The following is a 15,404-nucleotide window of genomic DNA, read 5'->3' on the forward strand; positions in this document are numbered from 1 at the left end:
ACTTCCTGTCCTTGTGGACCCTCTGGCAGGAGACAGGGTGGCTCTCAGGACCTGGTGGCTGGCGGGCTTCTGCCTCAGAGGGCTAGGGGTTCCCCAATGTGACTCTGGGAGGGACACAGACCCTGCCTACCTCCAAGCTGTGTCATAACCAAACCATCACCCAGTGGCCGACAGCTCTGTGACTGCAGCATCTCAGGCCCTGTAAGGGGCTCTGGGAGCAGCCATTACTTGAGAGTGACATCTGATGGTGTCCTTTGTCCAAAAGGAGGCATTGTCCTGAACTGCCACTCACTAGCCATGTGACCTGAATCCCCCTCCTCTTCCTCTGCCTCAATGTTTTCACCTGGAACATGGGGTCACCCGGACCTGCCTTGTGGTTCGGCTGTGAGCTCCAAAAGCATGTGGTTTTGGGAGCACCCGACAGACCCAGGAGGACTGCGGGGACTCTGTAAGAGGCAGCAACTTGAAACCTCATTTTCAGGTATCTTGGTGGAAAGCCAAAATCTGCCTCAGAGGTGTTGGAGGCTTCACCAGTGCCCCGTACCTCGGGATGGGGCCGGGGTGCAGGCATGTTTGGGGCGTGACTGATTGGGGAGTGAGGGGTTAAACCTGGAGAGTTGGGGTGGGGGTGTCCTTGGCACAGGAGGCGTGGGCTGGGTTCTGGGCCTCTGCCTGCATGTACCTGGGGCTCTTGTTTTCTGGTGCAAACTGGGGATGGTGTCATCACTCTTTCCGAATGATCGTTAATTACCTCTGAGAAAAAGCGCCAGCTATGGGATTTGGGCCTTTTCCCTCCTATTTTCTATTTCTTTTAATGGGTGTATGTGATCAGTAGGGACCTGTGAGAGGGAAGCTGTTCCCCTTTTTAGGGCAAGGCGTGTCCCCTTCCTTGACTCATCACCTTGCTTTCTGGCCCTTAAGCGTGCGCCTTGCCTGTTAAATTTGTCCCAGGTACTGCCCCTCCCTAGGAGGGCGGCCCCCACCTTCGTGTTTGCGAGGCTGAGTCAATGGTGAAGTCACCCCTCGGCTTGGTTCTCAGACAAGCATTTTCTTGTCGGGCCTGTTCGGTTCCCACTGGCGCCCCGGCTCCACCCCAGCCGTCGTGTGGACCGGGACCCTCGGCAGGTAGTTGGTGAGCGGACCTGGCCCCAGGCCCATGTGCTACCCCTGGCTTTTATCTGCTCTTAACCCAACCACTGTCGGCTGAAGGCTGACTCTGGGCCCGGTGCTGATGTGGGCACTGGGGGTATAACGACGAGGAAGACCCAGTGCCTGCGAGGCCGGGGGAAAAGCACACGCGGAGACTTCCACACACCGGACCGTTTGTGCAAGGCCACGTGGGTGCGCTGAGTCGGGAGGTGGTCGGGGAAGGTGATTTTGGAAACGTCTTCTCGAAGGACATACTGAAAGTTGCCAGAAAAGGGGAGGCGATGTGCAAAGGCCCAGGGACACATGTAGGGGAGCGAGAACATTTTTTATGATGAGCTCGGGAGGAGGTGAGAGAGAAGGAGGCAGGCTCTATGCCACACCAAGGAGCCCTAATCAGGACAGTGGGGGCTACAGAGGGCTTGAGGCAGGGGAGTGACATGACCAGGTTCAGTTTTTAGGGCAGTGATGGTGGTGGCAGGGTGGGGAGGATGCATGGAGGGTGGAGACAGGTGGCAGGAAGCCCAGTGGAAAGCTATCACAGTGGTCTGGGGCGGTGGGGGAGCAGAGACAGGCTCTGGACCAGGGTAGGGCAGAGGGACAGAGAGAAGGGGGTGTGTTTAGAAAGCTCAGGGTGCTGGTCTCTGGAAGCAGCAGGTTCTATTCTTAGCTGACAATGCCCTTTTCTTGTTGCTGGCCTTAGTGCCCCTTCTCCATGATGTCCCCAATAGGTCAGCTCAGCCAGCGTGGCACCGCTTACATCTCACAACCCAAGGTGTGTTTGGCTCCACCCCCTTGTCTGCATCTCCTGCGTACCTTCCTGTGGACTGAGGGGGTGTGAGGGACCCACTGGATGGATGAGGGTGCAGGTGAGCAGAGGCTAAGAGGCTTCCCGAGCTCTCCTGCTTCTAAGAGGCGGTGGACACTCCAGCCCAGAGCTCTCCCGCTTCCCTGCCATCCACTCCCATGGGTCCTTCTGGAGACAGGCCTCACGGCACTGTGGGACATAGCAATGGCTTCTGGGTCAGACGTTGCAGATCTGGAATTGCTCACACCGCAACTGTGTGACCTTGGGCAAGTAACTTGATTGCTCTGTGCTTTAGGCCCCTCACCTGCAAAGTGGGGATATTCTCGTTGGTCTTAGTGACCTGGGTACCAGGCACGCCTCCAACAGCAGCCACAAAGAAATGGTTCTTGCTGATGGTTTCACCGCGTCCTCATTTTCACCCACTACTTTCCAGGGAGGGCTAGGAGGAGTGGGTGGAGCTGAACTGACTCAGAAACAGAGCACAGACCAGCATCTGCTTCGACCCCAAAGCCAGCGTGAGAGTCCGCGTGGTCAGCCAGGATCCACCTGATGGGTGTCTGGTGCAGGTGATACGGCTGCTCTTAGCCACGAAGCAATCTGATGAGCCTTTCAGGCCAAGTGACACTGACTCTGCCAGTCACCAGACATTTGTCCTGTATCAGGGCAGCCACTACTTAGAAACTTCAAGAGACACGGTTCCTCACTTTCTAGGTGGATATTGGATGTCCTGGAAGATATGGCCTTGGAGGTCAGGAGACAGAAATCTGCCACACACCTTAGGGTACCCCAATAATTGTAGGGAGGCTAGAGGAGGTAGGGGGCTTTGTTCATAATTATAACACATGATTACATATATCAACTATATACAGGCTATGCGCCACCTCATTTAAGTACCCAGGTCACTAAGATGCATCCCTATCTTTATTTATTTATTTATTTTTGGTCTTTTTAAGTAAGCTGAGTGAAGTCTTGGAGGCTGTAACCCATCTGCCCTCAGTAATTATGTGAAAAAAAAAAATAGTTAGATTCATACAATGCAATACTACATATCCTGAAAAACGATGTCCTAGATCTATATTCAATGGCATGACGTTAGGATCACATTATTTTGTTAAAGGAAGAAAGCTAGTTACTGAACAGTATATAGAAGATAATCGTATTTTGACAAAATATGTATAATACACATGCCCAGAAAGAGCCTAGAGAGAAGCACATCAAAATCTTGATGGAAGTGATTTCTGAATGGAGGGTTTACAGGCAAGTTTCACTTTCTTATCTATATCTTTGTGGATTGTCTAGAATGCAGGTTGGCAAATTGTGGCCGCAGGCCACACTCAGCCGGTGGCCTGTTTTGTACAGGACCTAAGAATGACCTTTACATTTTCAAATGGTATTAAAAACACACAGAAAGCAGAAGCGTATGCTATAGAGAGCACATGTGATCCACAAAACCTAAATTATTTAGGTCCTTTACAGAAAAAGTTGGCCAACCCTTTGTCTAGAAAAAAAATACCATTAGCATATATTAAAAAAAGTAACAGTGTATATTATTGCTGTAGTAAAAAACTGAAAAATTGTTTCTTTTCGGAAGATAGTAAATTTCCCCTTAGCAAACAGAGGCTTCCAGAATTCTTTCTTTCTATTCAATCACTCACCTATGGGTTGGACGCTGTGCTGGGCTCTTCTCTCCCTCCCTCCATCCCTCCTTCCTTTCCCTCTTACCCTCCTCCGTCTCTTTCATCTCTAAACTTTTCCTGAGCGCCTTGTATGTGCCAGAGGCTCACAGTTGATGGGAAGGCAGACCCAGGAACGGTCACCACAATGCTTTGGCTTAAGTGCCACAGTGCACCTGTGGGTCCTTTAAGGGCGAGGGGTCAGAGCGAGGGTACCGGCTTTGCCCAGGGGAGGAGGTAAAGGGTGGATGTAGCCTGCGATCTCCCATAACCACCTGGGAGCCAGGACAGGCCCTCAGAAAGGCAATTCAAATCACAAGCCACCTAGGCCAGAACCCCCTGATCGGGGTGACCAGGGGTGGTGGTTCGGTGACTAAGAAGGGGCTTGAATTTGAGGAAAACAGCAGAATGTTGAGGGGCAGGGGATCTGCATGGCCAAAGGCCAGACGAAATGAGGCTCGGTAAAGCGTTTTCGGGGAGCAGGAGGTTGCGGAGCGGGAATTTGTGGGAGATGAACCTGGAGAGCAGAGCAGTGGATGGAAGGCTGAGGAGCTGGGCTTTGTTCTGAGGTGATGGGGAGCCCCTGACGGGTCTGCGGAGCGATGACAGATGCTGGGACAGGCTCACGTGGCTGGACAGGAGGCTGGGAGGCTGTTGCAATGGGGCCTGGCTCCTGCTCAGCCGGCTTCCTGCAGGCCCGTGCCTCCTGCCCCCTCTCCCATCAACTCTGTCAGACCAGCAGAAGGATTGGGAAAGCACTGCGTGGGGCAGGAGTGGGAGGGCCGAAGGACACCCCTGCCTTCCTCTTAGTCACTGGATCTAACTTTCGGTGCATTTTTCAAGGCTTCGTCATGACTGAGGTGTTCATGCCTTTTCTTGGCACCCAGGAAAACTGAGGCAGGGAGCCAGGGGGCATGAGGCCCTGACCTCAGGCTGCCTACCCGCTGCCCCCTCTCCTGGGCACCGGGACTTAGGGAATGAACCAAATAGCAGCCAGGCCCATGTAGACCCTCACTCCGTGGGGATTTCTGAACTAGCTTTGGTCCTGGGGCTAGGCAGGGCACACTATGGTTTGAATCCCACCTCTGTGGCTGTGGGACTTCGGCAAGTCACTTCACCTCTCGGGATCTCAATTTCCTGATCCTGAAGCAGAATAATGAAATCACCTACCATATAAGGACTGAATGCTGTAAGGCCAGGAAGCACACAGCAGGCTCCCAATCAACATTCCTTCCCTCCTTTGCAGGCATATAAGGAAAGGATGTGAAGCACAGGCTCTGCCCTCAAGGGGTTGCCCCTGGAGCCAGGACGAAGCAACACCCTGGGACAATTAGACACACTCATGGAGCTGAATAACCTCAGGAGACTTCGCCCTGCCCTTGGAGACAGCAGTTTTCAACCCAGACCTCTGTGGCTCCTTCACGTTATTGCTAGCAACGCCCTAGTCACCCAGGACTTCTGGATAGTTCCTTGAACATGCCAGGTCCCATGCAAAGCCTTCGCTCAGGTGGTTCTCTCTACCTGCGACATTCTCTCTCTTACCACCTACCCCTGCCCCCACCCCACCGAGATCAAATCAGCCTCCAGGAGGGTGGTCACATGGCCACCCTCAGAGTCTGGATGAGAGAGGCCCAACCCAGGTTTTGCAACACCCCAGGGAGATTCTAATGTTTTTGAGAGGTATCAGGAAACTCTTTAGGCAAGATTAAATTTAATTCATTTTAATTAAAAAGGAAATGACAGCCACCTGGAACTTCGGTGGATGGGAAGAGGAGGGAAGAGAGAGGGCCAGGAAGTCAACCGCCTGACGTGTCCACTGTCTCGGCTCCAAGGAGGCACCTCGTTTCCCGGGAGGGCTCCCCATTCTCAGAAAGGGTTGATGGCTCCCTCCTCATTGTGCCCAGAGAACTGGAGCTCTAGTGAAGCCTTGTCATACTGTTTCGCAATGACTGGGTCACATGCCTTTCTGCCCCACTGGACGGGGCGCTGTCTCCATGGCAGCTCATCTTCCCGGGCGATCTCGCCCAGAAGGTTGGCGGCTGTAGCACATGGATGTCAAACCACATGGGTGTCAAACCGGACGTAACTATGGGTCGGAGCATCCCTCGTTCCCGCAGTGCCTTACTCCACAATGACTTCCTTGTCTCCCATTGCTTTTTACATTTTTGCAGAGGCATAATTCACGGGCTGTAAAACTTAGCCACTTAAAGTGTACACTTCAGTGGATTCTGGTAATCCACCCACAATCAAGGTTTCGTGCACTCCCAGCACCCCCAAATTCCCTCATACCCTTTGCAGTCTGTCTCTAGCCCCAGGTAACCGCCGATATGATTTCTGTCACTGTAGTTTTGCTTTTCCTAGAATTTCATATAAATAAAACCAGGCAGTATGTGGTCTTTGGTGTCTGGCTTTCTTTGCTTAGTAGAATGTTTTTGAGGTTCAGCTACATAGTAGCAAGTATCAGTAATCAGTTCCTTCCTATGACGGAATGGTATTTTGTCATATGAATGTATCACAGTTTGTTCAACATTCTCCTGTTGAAGGACATTTGGGTTGGATCAATTTTTTTTAATATTATGAATAGTGCTGCTATGATCATTGGCATACAAATCTTTATGTGGACACAAAGATTTTGCTTAGGTAGATATTTAGGACTAGAATTAGTAGATTATAAAATGAAGTGCTTTTGGAGACACCTGTCAAGCTGTTTTTCAAAGTGCCTGCACCATTTTGCATTTTCATCAGCAATGCAGAGAGTACTAGCTTCTTTACGTCCTTACCGACACTTGGTAGAGTCAGGTGTTAGGTTTTGATTTTTAATCTTAGTCATTCTGATGGGTATGTAGTAGTACAACGTTGAATAGAAATAGAGCAGGCATTCTGTGTGTTAATTGGTTTTTGCTGGACGAACTTCACTTGGCCATGATGTATTATCTTTTATATTGCTGGGTTTGATTTGTTAATACTTGTTAAAGATTTTTGTGTCCACGTTCATGAGAAATATTGATCTATGGTTTTTTTCCTGTGATTTCTTTGTCTGGATTTGCTATCAAGATAATACTAGTCTCATAAAATAAATTGAGAACTGTTGCTTTTTCCTATATTTTCTGAGTTTCTGTAGAAGTAATATTTTTTAATATTTGATGGGCTTGATCAGGGAAGTCATCAGGGCCTGGCCTTTTTTTTGTGAGAAAATTTTAAATTACCAATTCAATTTCTTTTCTTGGTGTGGGTATATTTAGATCTTCTATTTCTTTTTGATTCAGGTTCAGTAATTTTATCCTTTGAGAAATTTGTCCATTTTATTTGTTTTCAAACTTATTGGTATAAAGTTTTTCATAATATTCCCTTGTTTTTCTTCTGTTTATATTGTAATAGTTTTGTCGAGGCATAATTAACATACAATAAATTATACATATTTAAGGGGTGCAATTTTATAAAATTTATATCTATATACCTGTGGAGACATCACCACATCAAGATAGTGAACAAACCCATCACCCCCAAAATTTCCTGTCTGCCTTTGTATATTCCATTACAGTTTTTTCATCTCTTAAAATTTGATTTGAGTACTTTCTTTAGATCTTCTAATCTCTACTTAACATGCCCAATCTTTCCTCTAGTTTTTGGACATATAGAATACAGTTATATATGTCTTAATGTTGATCTGCTAATTCTGACATTTCTATCAATTCTGGGTCAGTTTCAATTAATTGATTTTTCTCCTCGTTGTGGATGGTATTTTTCTGCTTCTTTGCATGCCTGGGAGTTTTTGAGTGAATGCCCGACTTGTTGGATGCTAAATATTTCGTATTTTTATAAATATTCTGGATCTTTTTCCTGGGACACAGTTAAGCTGCTTGGAAACACTTTGATCCTTTTGGGTCACCCCGATTATTCTTTTAATGTTTATAGGATCTATAGTGATGTCCCATTTCATTCCTAATGTAAGTAATTTTTGACTTCTTTCTCTTGTCTTTTTATCACTCTAGCTAAAAATTTATTAATTTTATTGATCTTTACAAAGAATAAGATTTTAGTTTCATAGATATTCTTATATTTTCTGCTCTTCTCTTTATATTACTTCTCTTTTTTGTACTTTGGGTTTAATTTGCTCTCCTTTTTCTAGCTTCTTATAGTGGAAACTTAGGTAATTATTTTTGTGCCTTATTTCTTTTCTAGTATAAGCATAGTATAAACTTCCTGCTAAGCACTGCTTTACCTAAATCCTGCAAATTTTAATATATTGTATTTTTATTTTCATTCAGTCAAGACTTTTTCTAATTTCCCTTGAATTTATTCTTTTGACCATGAGTTATTAAAAAGTATATTGTTTAATGTCCACATATTTGGGGGATTTCCCATATTTCTATTATTACTTTCTAATTTTTTTTTGTATTATTTCAATCCTTTCCAACATATTGAGACTTACTTTTGATCCAATCTTGTTTACTTTAAAAGAATGTATATTCTGCTTTTGTTTGGTGGAGTTTTATAAGTGTCCATTAGATGAAGTTTCTTGATAGTGTTGTTCAAGTGTCCTGTATCCTTGTTGACTTTCTGACTATCTTTTCAATTCGTTACTAAGAGGGCAATATTAAAGTCTGCATGTACTGAAGGGCATTGTTACCACGTGCACATACATTTATAAATCTTTTTGCCGTATTGACCTTTTCATCATTATGGAACATTCCTCTTTGTCTACTGTGATAATCTGTGTCTTAAAGCCAATTTTGTTTGTTATTAATACGGCTAGTCCAGTTTTTCCATTCTTTCGCTTTCTTGTACACAGCATGTAGTTGAATCTAATCCAGAGTATCTTTGCCTTTTGATAGGAGGTTTAGTCCATTTATATTTAATGTATTATTGACCTGGTCAGAGTTGGTCTGTAATTTCGCTGTTATTTTCTATTTATTTCTTTGCTCTTCCTCTGTTCTTTCTATACTTTCTTCTTTTACGTTAAACAAATCTTTTTTTAATATGAGATTTTCATTCTTTTTTTTTTTGAAATTTTTGTGAGTTTTTAGAGATTGCTCTAGAATTGCAATATGCATCTTTACCGTATCACAATCTAATTCAAATGAATAATGACTGCCTTCTACCAACTTTGCTTCTACCAGCATAGTTCAATTACCCACCTTCTTTTTTGGTATTGTAATATACACTACATCTATATATGTTATAAATCCAGTAATACTGTGTTATAATTTTTGCTTTACATAGTCATATATATTTTGAAGCAATTAAGAAAACAAAAGAAAAAATACATCACATAATTATTAATTTCTGTGTTCTTCATTCCAACACGTGGATCTGGATTACTGTCAGATATCATTTCTCTTTAGTTTATAGTTTTTAAGTCAGTTTTCCTGTAGTTTTTATTGTAATACAGATCTGTCAACAGCAAATTGACTCTATACATGTCTTTATTTCATCCTCATTTTGAAGGATAGGTTTATTGTATAGAGAATTTTTTGTTGACAATTTTTCTTCTTTCAGCGCTTTGGATATGTCATTCCAACAGCTTCTGGCCTCCATTATTTCTGGTGAGAACTCAGCCACTTACCATCTCATTGTTCCTCTATACGTTACGTGTCATTTTTCTCTTTCTGCTTTCAATATTTTTCCTCTTTTCTTTCTGCAGTTTGTTATACATCTAGGTGTGATTCCTTTTGTTGTTAGCCTTCTTGATGAGTTTCTTGGATCTGTTAGTCAATTTTTTTTTTACCAAATTTGGAAATCTTTTGACTATTTTACTTCAAATATTTTTCTGCCCACTTCTCTCTTTTTTCTCTTTTTGTAGGGCTACAATTAAACATGTGCCACAATGCTTGATATTGTCTTGCAGATTTCTGAAATGCTATTGATTTTTTCCTCAATCTTTTTTCTCTGTGGTTTTTAGTTTGGATAATTTCTACTGATTGATCTTCAAGTTCACTTTTTAGAAAGTCTTATCTCACATTTACTATTGAGCTCATCTGGTGAATTTTTTTTTATTTCAGTTATTGTGCTTGTCAGCTCTAGAATTTCTATTTGATTTTTAAATAGTTTTAATTCTCTGTTGAGTTTCTTTTTATTCACCCCCTTGTAGTATATTTTCTCTTAATTCTTTGAATGTATATTCCTTTAATTCTTTGAACTTATTTATGATAGCTTTTTTTTAAAAAAAAAATTAAAAAGATCTATATTCAGCATCCTGGCCCACTCAGAGTCAGTTTCTATTGACTACTTTTTTTCCTCCCCACCCTCCCAATATGGGTCACACTTTCCAGTTTCTTTACATGTATAGTAATTTTTAATTGAAAACTGGTCATTGTAGATAATACGTTGTGGCAACTCTAAATTGTTTTGTTTTCCTGACGTTGTTAATTTTTTTTCGTTTTAGTAGGCAATTAACTTGCCTGGACTCAAATTACAAATTCTGTCTCTTCCACAATGTGAAGCTGATGATGTTTTTGTTCATTTTTATTTTTTCTGGTATAGCTTGGCTTTCTAGGGCTCTCCTCTGTGTCTAAATAGTCCAGGGTCAGCCAGTGATTGGATGGAGATTATGCTCAGACCCCTCAAGCCAATAAAGATTTAACCTTTTACTACCTGAACTCTGGGTGGATTGAGAAGTTTATTCAAAGGTTCTAGTTTCATCTAAGAGTCTGAAGGCCTGAGAACCAGAGGAGCTGATGGTACAAGCCTGAGTCCAAAGGCCCAAGAACCAGAAGTGGTAATGTCTGAGGGCAGGTGAAGATGGATGTCCCAGCTCAACAAAGAGAAAATTCACCCTTCCTCTGCCTTTTTGTTCTGTTCAGGCCCTCGGCTGATTGGATGATGTCTACTTGCATTGGTGGGGGTGATCTTCTTTACTCAATCTACTGATTCAAATGCTAATCTCTTCCAGGAACATCCTCACAGACACACCCAGAAATAATGCCTTACTAGCTATCTGGGTATCCCTTAGCCCAGTTAGGTTGACACATAAATCGACCATCACATATGGCTCTCTCACTTTCAATATCTCTGTGTCGTATATGCCACCCTTGAACCATGTTCACTACCTTTGGCATTTCAACCATGGGGTTTTGCTGCCCTTCCTGGGAGAGAGATGACACCTTCAGGAATCAAGGCCACAAATTCACTGTTCCTACCCTCAGCAGCAGGTTTTTTCCTGAGTGAAGACTTATCAAGTTGTTACCTGCCTCTGGTCACGTTCCAGTGCTCTGTTAGCAAAATAATTTTGTCCAGTCCTTTGCTTGTTTTCTGTGGGGAATTGCTTAATGTCCTCAGTTGACATTACTGGAAATCCTACCCATTGTATTCTTTCGGGATTTTATTTTATTTTACTTTATTATACAACTAAAACAAGTTTATCATAGACATGTAGAAAATGAGATCACTTTCTCAAATCACTCACTATCTCTTGCTTAGAAATAATTACTGTTAACCCATTGTAGATATATCCTTTCCTAACTTTTAAACATACATTAAAAAAAAAATAAGATAATTTGATATATACTTTATTATTGTGGTAAAATACACATAACATTTTAACTACTTTGAGGTATACAGTCCTGTGGCATTAAGTGCATTCACGTTGTTGTGCAATGATTACCACCACCCATCTCCAGATCATTTTCATTTTCTCCAACTGAGCATATACCAATTAAACAACATTCCTACCTCCCCCAGCCTCTGGCAACTACTGTTCTAATTTTCGTTTCTATGAATTGGACTACCATAGGTACCTCATGTAAGTGCAATCATACAATAACTGTCCTTTTGTGTCTGGCTTTTGCTGGATCACATGGCATTTCTGTAAGTTTTTAAGGAATTGCCATACCGTTTTACCACAAACAATTTATGCCAGCAGTACACAAAAGTTTCAATTTCTCCACATCCTCGCCAACACTTATTTTTTGTTTTTTGATAGCAATTCTAATGGGTATGTCATTAAGGTTTTGACTTGCATTTCCCTAATGATTAGTGATACCGAATATCTTTTTATGTACACATTGGCTATTCGTATATCTTTGGAGAAATAGCTATTCAAGTCCTTTGCCCATTTTAAAAATCAAGTTGTTTGTGTTTCTGTTGCTGAGTTGTAGGAGTTCTCATATATTCTGGATATTAACCCCTTAGGAGATATGTGATTTGCAAATATTTTCTTCCATTCCACGTATTGCCTTTCACTGTTGATGGTGTCCTTAGATGCCCAAAATTTCTGGTGAAGACTGACTTTTCTATTTTTCTTTTGTTGCCTATGCTTTTGGTTGCCATATTCAAGAAATCATTGCCAAATCCAACGTCATGAAACTTTCCCCCTATGTTTTCTTTTAGGAGTCTTATAGTTTTAGTTCTTACGTTTAACTGTTTGATCCATTTTCAGTTAATTTCTGTATGTAGTGTAAGGTAAGGGTTTAACTTTTTTTTTTCTGCATATGGCTATTCACTTTTATTAATACAATTTGCTGAAAAGACTGGAGTTTCCCTATTGAATGGTCTTGGCACCCTTGTTGAAGATTATCTGACCATATACGTGAGGGTTTATTTCTAGGCTCTCTATTTTATTCCATTGGTCTCTATGTTTATCTTCATTCCAGTATCATACTCTTGATTATCGTAGTTTGTAGTAAGTTTTTCTTTTTTTTTTGCTAGTATGTTTTGAAATTAGAAAGCATGGGCCCTCAAGCTTTGTACTTCTTTATCAAGATCATTTTGGCTATTCAGGGTCCCTTAAGATTTCATATAAATTTTAGAATGACTTTTTCTATTTCTGCAAAAAATGTAGGAATTTTGATAGGGATTGCATTGAATCTATTTAATTATATACACTGTTTTTAAGCTATCTTTTTTTCATAAAACATTGTGAATATACAAACAATATATCATGAATATATTTTATGTCCATAATGTACCTTCACAACATCATTTGTAATGGCTGCATAGTACTCCACTGTGTGGATATATTAAAATTTATTTAATTATACATTTTTGAAATATTTATTTTAATTAGTTTCAAGTATACCGTGCATATAGTTCATAAAACGATCCCTCCAATTGCTCCCTTCCTCCCCAACCCTCCGCCTAGCCAACATATTGACACTAACTGCATTCCCTATGCCATGCTCCCCATCTCCATGACCATCCATCAACTGCTAATTTGTACTTCTTTAACCCTTCACCCTATTCTCCCAGTCCCCCAAACCTGCCTCCCCTCTGTCACCAAATTGTCTACTATATTTGTGAATCTGTTTTTGATTAGTTTGTTCTTTTTATTCCTTAGATTCCACATATAAATGAAATCTTATATGGTATTTATCTTTATCTGACTTGATGGACCTTCTAGGTCCATCAAAGCAATATCTTTTTCCATCTCCTTCCTTTTAGTCTGTGTGTTTCCTTTAATCTGAAGTGAGTCTCTTGTAGGCAGCATATGTAGGGGTCTTGTTTTCTTATCCATTCAGTCACTCTATCTTTTAGTTGGAGCACTGAATTCTTTTCCATCTGAGGTACTTCTTGATAGGAATGCAGTTGTTACCATCCTTTATTCCTGTTTTTGATACTTTTTTTTTTTTCTTCTTAAAGGAGTCCCTCCAACATTTCCTGTGGCTTGGTGGTGATAAATTCCTTTAGTTTATTTTTGTCTAGGAAACTCTTTATCTGTCCTTCAGCTCTAAATGGTAGCTTTGCTGAATAAAGTATTCTTGGTTGTAGATCCTGGGTCTTCATCACATCGAATATTTTGTGCCAAGCCCTTCTGTCCTGCATAATTTCTTTTGAGAAATCAGCTGCCAGTCTTATGAGTGTTCCCTTATAGGTAACTATCTGTTTTTCTCTTGCTGCTTTTAAGATTCTTTCTTTGTATTTAACTTTTGGCATTTTAATTATGATGTGTCTTGGTGTGGGCCTCTTTGGATCCTTGGGTTTTGGGGTTCTCTGAGCTTCCTGGGGTTGTATGTCTATTTCCTTGACCAGGTTAGGGAAGTTTTCCATCATTATTTCTTCAAATAGCTGTTCAACATCTTGTTTTCCTTCAGGTATGCTGATGAGACAGATATTTTTACCTTTAAGAGTGTCCTATATGCTCCTTAAATTATTTTTATAGTCTTAGCATCTTATCTCTTGCCCTGTGATTGAGTGTCCTTGGCTTTCCCATCCTCTAGACAGGTCATTTTATCCTCTTCTTTATTCACTTGTTTGTTATTTTGTTTATTCCACTTAATATACTTCTCATCTCAGATAATATGTTCTTCATTTCCTACTGGTTCCCTTTTATAATTTCCATTTCCATTTTTATATTTTTTATCTTTTTGTTGAAGTTCTCACTGAATTTATCTACTTTCCAAAAGTTCATTGAGCATCTTTATAACCAGTGTTTTGAACTCTGCTTCTGTTAGATTACTTGACTCCATTATTTCTGGATCTCTATTCTGTTCTCTCATATGGTTTCTGCTTCTTTGTCTTCCCATTTTGGCTGCCTTTCTGTGTCTGTTTCTATGTACTAAGCAAAGCTCCTAAGTCTCCTGGTCGTATTAGTGTGGATTTGTGAAGTAGGTGTCCAGGGGCACAGTCCTGAGAGGGGTTCAGCTGCAGGCCAAGTTTAGCTCAAGCCTCTACCCCTCCGGGGCTACCTGTTAAGATTCAGCAAGCAACCCACAGGGAACAATGGATACTACCGGCACTTCTGTACAAGCGAGTCTCCCTTCGGCCCTCACACTGACAATGTCTCCCTGTAAGTCCCTGATGCCCCTTGCACAAAGCGAATCGGCACTGGTGCTCAGAGCTAGCAGGTCCATCACTGCGAAAATCTGCTTGCAGACGTGGCTCATTTAAGAGCAACCCCAGTCTCACTCCACCGCTCAAGACCTGGCAGCCCTGCGTCCTCGCCCCGTCCTACCTTCTGCCATTGCAGGGAGCTTTCTTGGATTTTTTTCTAGTTGTATGACTTGTTCATATAGATCCCAGGTGATTTTTTCTTGCTGTTTGCTCTTATGTCCGTCACAACTTCGATTTGGTTACCAGAGGGTGAACAGAGCCTCTATCATCTATGCCACTTTTTTCTCTCTTAATCATATCCTATTGTTCAGTATTTAGATTATTTCCCATTTTTGGTGTTGTAAAGAAGGCATGATAATTATCCTTGTACCATTATCTTTTCACGTGTGGTCTTTTTCTGAGAGGGTTCATCACGGAGTTTTAATTGTAGAGAGAATATTGGTATGAGAAGGACCTTAAAAAACAATTTTGTTGTATTTCCTCTGTTTCACAAATAAAAAACCAGGGGCTCCCAGAGCCTCAGCGATTGGTGGATGGTCATGCACCTAGCTGTGGCTGGGCTTGGATCCTAGCTTCAACATTAAATGAGTATGATGAGTTTAGGCAGCGACCTTCAGCTCCCTTCATGGGTAAAATGGGAGTAATGACGCTCAACTTCTAGGGCAAATGAGGTCACAAAATAGACACTCAGTAAATACTTCTCCTCTCCTTCATAGCATGCCTGAAACCCAGGATCTTTCTTAACCTAGTCTTTCCATTTCTGCTATCAGTGGCCCAAGACAGTTTCTAATTCCATCGTCTTGCAACACCAAAAAACCTTCTCTCCTTCTATTGAACCAGTACCCTTTTCAATTTAATTAACTAATTAATATTTCCATTAATTATGTAACATATTTTATATATTACATTTTATTTATATTAATTTACATTTTACATAATATAGAATTCTAGTGTATATGAGTTATTTGCCAGGAATTGTTCTAAGCATATTTTGAATGTTCATTCCCTTA

General features: G+C 41.8%; 1 long non-coding RNA gene across 1 annotated transcript; it reads left to right on the forward strand.

Annotated features, from left to right (window-relative positions):
• Positions 1–1,038: 1,038 nt before the first annotated feature.
• LOC120585715 (uncharacterized) lies at positions 1,039–6,016 on the forward strand. Its single transcript, XR_005648487.1, has 3 exons — positions 1,039–1,132; positions 4,874–5,134; positions 5,361–6,016. It is a non-coding gene; the product is annotated as an uncharacterized LOC120585715 (long non-coding RNA).
• The last annotated feature ends 9,388 nt before the right edge of the window (positions 6,017–15,404 follow it).

The sequence above is a fragment of the Pteropus medius genome, unplaced genomic scaffold, assembly GCF_902729225.1.
Source record: "Pteropus medius unplaced genomic scaffold, Ma_sr-lr_union100, whole genome shotgun sequence".
Lineage (NCBI taxonomy): Eukaryota > Metazoa > Chordata > Mammalia > Chiroptera > Pteropodidae > Pteropus > Pteropus medius.